The following is a 10,227-nucleotide window of genomic DNA, read 5'->3' as shown; positions in this document are numbered from 1 at the left end:
ACTTAGAAAACTTGTGAGCTACTCAAAAAATAATATATTAAAATTAAATTATTAATAATATTAACATTTATATGTTATTTTTAAAAAAATACAATATAAGACTTTTATGTACTTAAGGTTCGGGTTCGAGTCGAGCTTCACTTTTTTAATTCGAGTGGAGCTTGAAAATCTTAAGCTCGCGAGCTTTCAAGTCGAGTCCAACTTCAATTTTTTATTTCTAGTTCGAGTGGAGCTTGACAATTTTAAGTTCACGAGTTTTCGAATCAAGTCGAACTTAGTTTTAAAGTTTTTGAGCTGAATAGAGCTTAGTAATACTCGAGCTCAATAATACTCGAGTTCGACTCAACTCGTTTACAACCCTAGTAACATATAGTCATATTATCAATACTTGTACAAAGTATTCTTATTGAATTAGTTCAGACTTACAAATTTTGTAACTTACAATGTTTGTGTATTGGTGCAAATAACTTACGATGTTTCACAACTATATTTAGATATAAAATTTGTAAGTCTCGATTAATCCAGTCAAAGTACTTTATACAAGTGTTGATGATGTGATTGTACATTATATATATATATATATATATATTATGATTGTATAATATATCTTTTCAAAAATATTTTTAATAATTTATCATTTATCATTTTAGAGCTTATGATATATATATATATATATTAAAATTTTAATAGTATTTTAATATATATATATATATATTTAGTAATTTAATTTTTATTTTTTAATATTTGGATATTTAATAATTTAAATTTAAAATAATTTTTATTTTTCTAAAAATTAAAGAAGTCTTTGAACCTTAAAAAAATCAATTTGACCCTAAAACTATATCAAATAAATTAATTTAGCTCATCTACCATGTCATTCACCATGTAATCAGTCACCATAAACTGTTATGTTAATACTGTGAATCGTCATGTTAGTACAATGAATTTCCACGTCAACATCGTAACAATTAATGACAAAAAACATTAGTCAAATGACCATATTAAATTTATCTTGTAAATTAAAGGGTCACATTTAATACAAAAATAATTTGAGGGCCACATTAATTTTTTTAAAACTAGAAGGATTCCAAATAATTATAACTACCAAATTGAACTTGCAAACCAAGTTAAGAGAGAAAATAAAATATTCAAAACTTGTCGTCTTTGTTTATCTGGGTTTGGTGTTCGGTAACCCGTCCGAGTTTATAAGACAAGAATTAAGCTTTGAATTTGGTGCCAAAAAAAAAAATCAATGGCAACAAATCCAGATCCTTGGCTTCGCGCTTTGACTTGGTGGACAAAGGGCACGAAAAGGGAATGGGGCAGCGCAATCGTCGGATTCACCACCATCATCATCGTTGCTCTCACTCTCTTCTCCGATTCACGTAACTCTACTACTCCCTCTTCTACCTTTGATCTCCACTCCTCCGACGATCTCGTTCCGTTAACTTTACTCTACACAGCCCAAGCTACAGGCGCCTGTAACGATCCCACCCCACCTTCTCCAAAATTTTTCATATTAAATTATTAAAGTGCCGGTATTAACTATTTCAGTTTCCAATTAATTCTATGTTTCAGTTTGCTTAGACGGAAGTTTACCTGGATACCATTTCCAGAATGGCTTTGGATCTGGCTCTGCCAATTGGCTTCTCCACCTTGAGGTAATTTCTCTACTTTAAACTCAATTTTCACTCCAACCAACAACCTCATATTAAATTAAAGGGTAAACTACATCACATACTACTTAACTTTAGGCATTGTCATTTATACCACTGAACTTTTAATTTTTTCATTGACTAAACTTTGATTTTTGTTTCAATTATACCATTGAATCGTTATAATACTTAAACTAACTAACAACTGCCAACGTGGCTCACAACTACCGACATGGCTGATAGTTATAGACTTAGACACCTCACCAAAATGACGTCGTTTTGATCTGGCTATTAACAATTAAATAATCCAATGGTATAATTAAAACGAAAATTAAAATTTAATGTTATAATTTGTAAAATTAAAAGTTTAGTGGTATAAACGATACAATACTTAAAGTTTGGTGATATATAATGTAGTTTACCTAAATTAAAATACATAATGATCACATATTTTTCGATCAGTTTGATTTGTCCTAACTAGGGGTGCTTAACCAGTTGAGCAGCTCGAATTCGATTCGGTCAAAATTCAGTAAACACTTAACTCGAGTTGTCTCAACTTGAACTCGACTCGAGATCTTAACGAGCTGAGCCGAACAAAATCTAACTCGACTCGATAAATTCGCGAGCAGATCGTTAATTTTTTAAAAATATATTTTAGTAATTACTTAAAATTATTCATTCAAAAAATAAATCTAAATAATAATTATTAATTTATTAATAAATAATAAGTTAACTAATCTATTATTTTTAATAAATAATAAAGTATTATTAATTAATCATATTATTTTAATACAAAAAAACAACTTTAATATTCTCATATAGTATTAGTAAATTTTATTTTTAGTTAAAAAAATAAGGTAAATTTTTTAGTGAGCTTAGTGAGCAACGAGTCGAGTTGATCAACAATTTTTTTTTAACGAGCACGAGCCGAGCACAATTTTAACGAGCTTAACGAGCAATTAGTCGAGTCGAGGAGCAAATTTTTTTAACGAGTACGAGTCGAGCACTGCCCAACTCGCGATTGACTCGCTCGATAAGCACCCCTAATCCTAACCACTTTTAATCGATTATAACAACGAAACCAATTCCTAGCTTCTAGTTACTACAACATAATGTTTAATTATTTGAATTTCACGAACTAAATTATCTCCGTGATTAAAGAGATAATTATTATTTTTAGAGATTTCAAGTTCGAACACCAAATACTGCAAGGATGTTAGAACTTTTATTGTCAAATGATAGAGAATCTTTAAAACAGATAATACATTATAATCGCTCTAGATTAATAAACAAAAATATTTGGATTAACACTACCAATTTATTTTATCGGACCAAATTTGAGCAAAATAAAGATCAGAGAAAATAAAACAATAATTCGAAAATTTTTTGCTCTCTATTTTTTAAAACAATAATTTGACTTTTTGTTATGGCTTTTATGGAGTATAGGGTGGAGGTTGGTGTAATTCAATAGAAACGTGTAATGCTCGAAAAGGAACAGCTTTAGGTTCTTCAAAGTACATGGACGGAGTTCAATTTGATGGGATTTTAAGCCCTCACCCTACTCAAAATCCTGGTTTTTATTTGTTGCATTATTAATTTAATTTAATTTTCTGAATTTATGTTGTTTAAAGAATGTTCTTTCAAGATGATTAAACTTATTCTCTCGCTTTCTTTTTTAGATTTTTATAATTGGAACAGAGTTAAGATACGTTATTGTGATGGTGCATCCTTTGCTGGCCACCCTGAAAGTGAGTTCAAGGTAAAACTTGTTAGTTATTTATGAATTCAGATTGGTCTTTACCGTTATATTAAATTGCCGGTATGGTTAGGGGCGTACATGAACAGAGTATTCGGTAACCTGTTCATTTATGTTCGTTATTAAGTTAAATAAACGAGTATGAAACAAAATATTTATTTCATTTAATAAATGAACATGAACAAAGGTGTGTTCGGTTCGTTTATGTTTACGAACAAGTCATATATGAGTTCGTCTATAAGCTCTTTTATCGACTCGTTCATTTATGCTCATGAAAACTCGTTTACCCGATCTCCTTTTCCTTTTATTTTTTATATTTTAAATATTTGTGAAGATGATGATTAAATTGAACACATAGTAAAAGTTGAAATTGAAACTGTAAACTTTAAGGAATTAAAGTACTAGTAGCATAATTTTACCATTCTTTAGCTTAAATGAAAATACAAAACTAAAAATTGAACATATAAACGAATAAACCAATATTAACAAACACGAACAACTTAAAAAATATACAAACGAACATGAACATGATATTAATATTTTAAACGAACACGAACCGAATATGAATACCTTTAAAAATAAACAAACGAACACAAGCATAACATTGTTCATTCAAGCTCGATTTATTTATACTCCCGCTAACTTTGGAAAATGTTACAATGCCGCCGTTATGATGCGTTACGGACGCAATTTATCTTTCCTTTTTTTTTCGCGTCAAAGAAAAGATAATTGGTTTACATTTCCAGTATTTTGTTTTGTTGTTATTTTTAATAGAATGGAACAGAACTTTTCTTCAGAGGCCAACTCATTTGGGAAGCAATTATGAAAGAACTCTTATCACTTGGCTTGTCTGAGGCGAAACAGGTATTAGAGATTCATATTTAATGGTGAACTTGTTATTTGCTACTTTGTTTTCAATTGTTGTCATGCCATTGTTTTGTTGCAAGGTGATGGATTTGATGACTTTGCAGGCAGGGATGGATTTAGAAGGGTGTGGGTGGGGCGGTCCCCTAAAAGTTTCAAATTCCTATATATTTAGATATTTTCTTTGTATTTTCTAAAAATATGTTTTAATTTTATAAGTTCGCCCCTTATAACAAAAAATCTTGTGTCTGTCCCCGTTTACAGGCACTTCTTTCAGGATTTCTGCTGGGGGGTTGGCATCTTTTATACATTGCGATGCTTTTCGAGATCATTTGCCGAAGAATGCTACTGTGAAATGTCTTGCAGATGCAGGTTTTTTTCTTAACGAGTATGTTCTTTCGGTACAAATCAATTCTTTCCAATCTATACTTAAACCATACTGGTCTATATACGTGTTTGAATTTGAAACTATAGAATTATGTATGCTTCTATCTCATATTGTATGTATCTATCAGTCTATGCATGCAAGCATGCAGATGCAGTACAGCAGAACTAAAACCATCTAGAATCAACTAGTGCTTCATTAATCCGTTTGATATTTCATGCATTGTAATGTCGAAAATTCGTCTACTTCCATTTTCTCCCTTGCAATGCAGGCCAGATGTACTTGGAAATCGTACCATACTTGCTTTCTATCATGATATTGTCCAACTTCAGGTGGTTCTTCAATGTCCATATATCATAGTTATTTAGTGGACGCTGCTAATTCCTCGTCTGCCTGTCGTTTCAGGGCGTAGCGAAAAGTTTAGGCAAGAATTGTGTCGAAATAATGGAACCGGTTAAGGCATGTTTTTGCTTTTTATCTGTTCATTTGTTCAAGTTCAACATATTTTACATGTACCTGCCTTGATCTGTTATGAACTGCCATTGCAGTGTTTTTTTCCTCAAGAAATTATAAAAAATGTTAGGATCCCATTTTTCATTGTCAACCCAGCTTATGATTCTTGGCAGGTAACTTGTTGAAACCGATCGATTTGCTAAGTTTTATTGCCATTTTCCATTCCATTTACATTTTCTAACACTGGCATAACCTTTTAGATACAAAATATTTTAGTCCCAGTTGCATCAGATCCTCAGGGCTACTGGAGCAGTTGCAGACTGAGCATTCAGAAGTGTGATTCTACACAGATCGAAGACTACAAGGTGGTTACCTGGTTGGTTGGATAGTAATGATCAAATCTACTAATCTGAAAATTGTGATCTAGTCCCTGTACTTTAAATTGGCATTTGGTCCTCTATCTTTATAATGGCGTTACTTAGTTCAAATTGCCGACATTGTTAACTATTCCGTGAAAATTGGAGATATGGCTTGCTGTTAATATTTCCAATTACTGATGCAGCTCTAATGTTACGGACTGATCTTCTTGTTGCTTCTGGCATATAGGTTTCCGTGATTCTATGCTCGGGGCATTAAGCATGTTTCAGGAAACAAAGAAGGGGGTGTGTTTATAAATCTTGCTTGCTCATTGCCAGACAGTGATGGACGAGACATGGCATTCACCTCATTCTCCAAGAATCAACAATAAGGTAAGGAATGATTTACATGTACTGCATTATGAAGATGAAAATGATAGTGTTCTGGATCTGCCACTATTTTCATGATCGAAAACCGGTGATTCGTTTATAGGACTCATGAATCTGAATCTATGAATGCTGCAGTCTGGTCTGGCTTGTGATTGTCTAATACTTATGCTTCGGTTCATATTTGTTCATCAGTTGGAATTTTAATTAGTAACCCCATTTTTGTGGGGTTACGTTTTTTAAAACAGACCATTGCGGAGTCCGTGGGTGATTGGTACTTCAATCGTGAAGTATCGAAACAGATAGACTGCCCTTATCCATGCAACCCACATGCAATAACATGGACTTCACGCAATCTTAATCAAGAACATCTCCAGTATTAGTTTTCATGGGATAGTTGATGTCAGATCGTCCCTTATTTGCAGCTGTTTGAATCGATTGTATGTTTGAATCGGAGAAAGCGAGCTTCTTTCATCGGACCGAGAACTTCTGTTGTCCTGTGTCAAGTTCGAGCCCCTGGAGGGTTGTCTCTCAGTTTTCCTTTGTTCTTGATTTGCTTGTCATATTCACATTTGTTAATTTGCATGCCGCATTCTAATGCTCCTGTAAACGTTCCATATAGGAAAAGTAAAGTTATATGATGTGAAATACCAGTGAAAACCACCTCAAAAAATGGCAATGAAGAAAGATCTATGAGGGATGCACAGGCAATCGAAAAATTCTTGCAACTCATTTATTCCATTTACAATACTGAGATTCGAATTATAGACATTGTTTGAAAGACATAATATCTAATCATGTTAGACCAATTTATAATTGATAACAAAAAATTTAAATATGAATATTTATCTTTTAACCACTTGATATCTAAAGAATAAGAAAATGGCTGGCAACATTAAGTGAATCCTTGGTCTTTACTACTTGTTCAGCTTACAATTATTGTGTCCAAATAAACTATTTATCTTTAATTTATATGGTTGTGTGGAAATTTTCCCAAAGAAGAGTTAAATGATCAGTCAAAACTATACGATGCTATATCATTTGATTAATGTGTCACATCAGTAATCTTTCACTTTACAATTCATGAAGAAGGACTAATTTATCATAAATTAATAATATTAATGATCAATTATTTTTTAAGAAAAATAAAATTTATTCAAACCCATTTATGTAGGTTACTTTAATATTTACAAAAACTTTATATACTGTTTAGGGTTACTTTTCCCTCCTTTCCTTCCAACGCCGCGTCTAGCCTAATTTCCTCATTTTCTCGTTCTTATTTCTTCATCTCCTTTCTGCTATCCCGCATTTCTTCTTTTCTTCACCCCATTTCCAAATAGCCGTTTAATTTTTTGAGGTTTTCTTTGTTCTTCCTCCATCTCCAAAGCCTTAAAGTGGTATGTTCTCTTCACTCTAGTTACTTCCACCATCTTCTTCCTCAATTTGTCATAATTTTTTGGGTTAACGTTTGTATTTTCTTTCATGTTTTTAACTCTTAGAAAATTGTCATTTTCTCTATGGATGTTTTCATGTTAGAAGTTCCGATATTGAAATTGGATTGATTACTATTGAGTTTCGGATTTGCTATTTCCTCCCCACCACCACTACTATTTGCTATTATTTTTTTATTTTCCAATTTTGTTTTTACTCAGATTTTTCTAAGCTGTGTTTTCTTTCTCTGCGTATCTCTGATTTGGATTTGCAGTTGATTTCTAATTTGAATATCTATTATTGATTCTGTAGTTGATTACAAGGAAAAGATACGCAAAAGCTATTCCCGGATATTGGTTGTTTTTTTTTTCCTGTTTGGCTTCGTGTACCCACTATTAATCATTATGGCGGTCCACACAAGCATTCGGCTTGTATCGTATTCTCAGGAGCTTGTGGACGGACAGCCACTCTGTGTCTTTTCAAATTGCCTTCCTGTTAAGGCTTTAAAGTATGAACCTGCTGGTCTTGCTTTTCATAATGCTGCTCTTAAACTCCTTGGTTGCGAGGAGGATGATACTGGAGAAGTCGATGATCAGAAAGTCAGTAATGATAAGGAGAATGTATATATGCCATCATCTGATTCATATAGCAGCAAAGGGAAAAAGAAATCAGGTTCTGATGGCAAGCAACAAGATCACTATGCATTGCTCGGGTTGAGCCATTTGAGATATCTTGCCACAGAGGATCAAATTAGGAAAAGTTACCGTGAAGCTGCCTTGAGACATCATCCGGACAAGCTCGCAAACCTTCTTCTTGCGGAGGAAACTGAGGATGCAAAACAGGCAAAAGGATGAAATAGAGAATCACTTCAAGTCCATCCAAGAAGCATATGAAATTTTGATCGATCCTGTAAAGAGAAGAATCTATGATTCCACTGATGAGTTTGATGATGAAATTCCTACCGAATGTGCCCCACAAGACTACTTCAAGGTGTTTGGTCCAGCTTTCATGAGGAATGGCCGATGGTCGGTGACCCAGCCTGTCCCACCTTTAGGAGATGAGAGCACTCCGCTAAAAGATGTCGACACTTTCTATAATTTTTGGTATAGTTTTAAAAGTTGGAGGGAATTCCCACATGCAGATGAGTATGACCTTGAACAAGCCGAATCTCGTGATCATAAAAGGTGGATGGAGAGGCAGAATGCAAAACTATCTGAGAAGGCTAGGAGGGAGGAATATGCTAGGATACGTGCACTTGTTGACAATGCTTATAAAAGAGACCTGAGAATACTTAGGAGAAAGGAAGAAGAGAAAGCTGAGAAACAGAGGAAAAAAGAAGCCAAGGTTCGTGCAAAACTGTTGCAGGAGGAAGAAGCTGCTAGGGCTGCTGAAGAGGAGAGACACCAGAAAGAAGAGGATGAGAAACGAGCTGCTGAAGCTGCTTTACAGCATAAGAAAACAAAGGAGAAAGAGAAGAAGCTCCTCCGGAAAGAGCGAACTCGCCTTCGATCACTTTCTGCACCTGTTTTATCGCAACATTTGCTGGATCTTTCTGAGGATGATGTGGAAAGTCTATGTATGACCCTTGGCATTGAGCAGCTGAGAAGTTTATGTGATAAAATGGATAACAGAGAAGCATTAGAGCAGGCTAAACTGATTAGAGATGCTCGTGGATACAATAGTGATGTGAACGACAAAAAAATAGATGAAACGAACAAGTCACAGCCAAATGGTTTTGTGGAGTTCAATGGGAGTATCCTATCAAGCAGCTTTGAGAAGAAGGAGAAACCTTGGACCAAAGAAGAGATTGAGCTTTTGAGAAAAGGAACCCAGAAATTTCCAAAAGGGACATCTCGTAGGTGGGAGGTTATTTCAGAGTTCATTGGTACAGGTTGATCTGTGGAAGAAATTCTGAAAGCTACCAAAACAGTCCTCCTCCAGAAGCCTGATGCTACCAAAGTATTCGATTCTTTTCTTGTGAAGAGGAAGCCAACAGTGTCTATTTCATCTCCGCTTTCCACCAGGGAGGAAGTGGTAGAGGTTTCAACTTCAAAGACTGAAAACACAGCTGTCAAGACAAGCAGCCCCGAGGACTCAGGTAAAACCACAAGTACTCCTGTTGATGTAGCTTCCAGCAATGGTGTTTCATCAAGTTCAGAACAAGATGCATGGTCAGCTGTACAAGAAAGAGCACTGGTTCAGGCTCTGAAGACATTTCCAAAGGAAACCCCTCAGCGTTGGGAACGAGTGGCCACTGCTGTTCCGGGAAAGACAGTGAATCAATTCAAGAAAAAAATTGCATTACTAAAGGAAAACTTCAGAAGCAAGAAAAGCACGTCTTAGTCGCTCAATATAAATAAAATCTTCACGAGGGAATCATTTTTGTGACTCGGAATGTGCTCGAGAACTACAACATGTGCAACGAAACCCATCTTTTCCCCTGGTTCGTATCTATATTCTGGCTTTTGTTATGCTATAGAGGTTTCAGGGTTTCTGCAGAAAAATAGTTTTTTGTTGATACAAGTATCCTACATTGCAATGATTTTGTATGGAGCAGAATTTGCATAGATACCAATAACAATAGGTTCTTTCTTTTAATGCTTTATGGTTTCAATCTTGTTTCGATTCTAGGTAGTTAGCCAAGTTTATACAATTTATCATCCCTATATGTGTGTGTGTTATATTTGGAGAATCAGAGAGATTCATCTCTATCGGTAGTCGGACTCAGTCCTGCTGGATGATTTGGGTTTGGGCAAGTATTGGGTTAATTCAGTTTGTCTTTACGAATAAAAACTAGTATTTACTAATTCTATCTATGTCGTAATCATATTGTATCCAATGATGCTAGTATCATATTATTTGGATTTAAAGTGCCAAATATCAATACGTTTTTTTATCATGACATTCTAACCACGCGCCTAATGTTAGAGACAAGAATTT

At 34.3% G+C, this 10,227-nt stretch overlaps 2 pseudogenes; both read left to right on the top strand.

The window, feature by feature from the left end:
• The first annotated feature begins 1,154 nt into the window (after nucleotides 1-1,154).
• Nucleotides 1,155-6,217, top strand: LOC120188358 (annotated as a pseudogene).
• A 942-nt stretch (nucleotides 6,218-7,159) lies between these two features.
• On the top strand, nucleotides 7,160-9,897 carry LOC120188349 (annotated as a pseudogene).
• Nucleotides 9,898-10,227: the final 330 nt, after the last annotated feature.

This window comes from Hibiscus syriacus, unplaced genomic scaffold, assembly GCF_006381635.1.
Source record: "Hibiscus syriacus cultivar Baekdansim isolate YM2019G1 unplaced genomic scaffold, ASM638163v2 tig00004046_pilon, whole genome shotgun sequence".
NCBI lineage: Eukaryota > Viridiplantae > Streptophyta > Magnoliopsida > Malvales > Malvaceae > Hibiscus > Hibiscus syriacus.
The sequence above is the reverse complement of the archived record's forward strand: the minus strand, read 5'-3'. Positions and strand labels throughout refer to the sequence as shown.